We start from the raw sequence: 1983 nt of genomic DNA on the forward strand, positions 1-1983 counted from the left end.
CAGCATAAAATAGATGAGATATCCGCCCTCCATTTCTATCAATTCGAGCTCCTTTAAAAATACCCGCTTCAATAGCATCCTCCATGGCCACATGTAACCCTTCCATAGCTATTAAAAAAAGAAACGGAGATAAAGGATCACCTTGACGTAACCCTCGATGCATCTCAAATTCCAAAGTCGGGCTTCCATTAACAAGAATTGACATACGAGCCGATCCCAAACACGCTTTAATCCAAGAAATCCATTTCATTTGAAAGCCCATGTGTTCCATCATCTTAAACAAAAAATTCCACGATAAAGAGTCATACGCTTTTTCGAAATCAATTGTGAATATCATCAATTTTTTATTCCGCTTTTTGAACCACTCAACCACTTCATTCATAATTAACGAACCATCTAAAATTTGCCCTTCCTTTTATGAAAGCGGTTTGTTCCGGGCTAATAATTGAAGGAATGACCTTACTTACTCGATTTGCCAGAATTTTAGCTACCACTTTATAAACAGCTCCGATAAGGCTAATAGGACGAAAATCTTTGACAAGAACCGGACTTTGCACCTTAGGAATCAATGTAACAAAAGCGGAGTTACAACCTTTTGGAAAGGAAGCTTCCAAAAAAAATTGTTGAACCGCCTCAAAAAAATCCGCCTTCCATAATGTCCCAAAATTTTTTAATAAAAGCAAACGAGAAACCGCCGGTCCCGGTGACTTATCTGAACCACAACCCCAAACCGCCAATTTCACTTCCAACATAGTGACCTCAGAAACTAAAAATTCATTATCATCCGGTGATAAAAATTTTAATTTATTACTTCTTCTAACAACCTCCACCCCATCAAAAGGTTTAAATCTCTTCGAGTAAAAATCGAAAAAGACCTGCTTCACTTGAAGAGGATCTATAATCCCACTCTCCCTTATCTTTAACTCCTGAAATGTTCATTTGTTTCCGCTTCTTTTTTAACAAAGCATTAAAAAATTTTGAGTTTTCATCACCTTCCAGAGACCATTTATAATTTAAGTTTAATCGCCATTTCTTTGTTCTCAAGATGATTCAACTTCTCCAACTCGAGAAGCAAATCATTTCTCTCCTCAAACACCCCTTCGTCTATCAAGCCTGTTTCAATCTTATGTTCACAATCAATCAACTTAGATTCCAATCTCACCTTATCTTTTGACGATTTTTCTTTGTTTACTTTCACCCAACCTTTTATTCTTTCCTTGAGCAACTTCAGTTTGTTTTTAACCTTAACGAGACCTCTACCAACAACCTCCTCCTTCCAAGCATCTTCCACCACCTTATCCAGCCCCTCCCATTCAAACCAGGAATTAAAAAATTTTAAACGGTATACGACCAAAGTTTACCTCCTTCATTTGAATCATGATGGGTCTATGGTCCGAACAACCCGAAGGCAGAATCGTTGCCGCCAAAGACGGCATCACCTCCAATAATTCTTCAGAAATTAAAACTCTATCAAGTTTACTTAAACTTTTTTACCCGAGAAGCCAACCCGAGTAAATTTAAAACCACCTAGAGGCATATCGAATAAACCAATCCGATCAATAAACGAGTTAAAATTTCGAAGCATTTACTTTAGAGAAAACGGTCCCCATTCTCTCCGACGGGTACCTACAAGAATTAAAATCCCCAAAAATAAAATATAACCCCGGATTATTCCTTTTGAACGAAGAGATAACCTCCCATAAAATAAGTTTTTCACTCTCTTCTTGAGGCGCGTAGACATTCACCATATAAACCGAGACCTTTAACTTAACCCATAACCCTTCCACTATAAGCACATTGTCAAAACAAAATATTTTTGATTTAACGAACACCGAAGGATCCCAAATAGAAATAATTCCACCTGATTTCCCCCGCGCATTCACTGTAGCAAAATCAAAAAAATAGTTCCCCCACATAGACCGAACATAAAATAAATCCACAGACGTCATTCTCGTTTCTTGGAGACCTAAAAAATTTACTCCC

The sequence above is a fragment of the Bidens hawaiensis genome, unplaced genomic scaffold (genome assembly GCF_021521415.1).
Source record: "Bidens hawaiensis isolate Kalapana, Puna unplaced genomic scaffold, B.hawaiensis_p1.1 tig00033156_1, whole genome shotgun sequence".
Taxonomy (NCBI): domain Eukaryota; kingdom Viridiplantae; phylum Streptophyta; class Magnoliopsida; order Asterales; family Asteraceae; genus Bidens; species Bidens hawaiensis.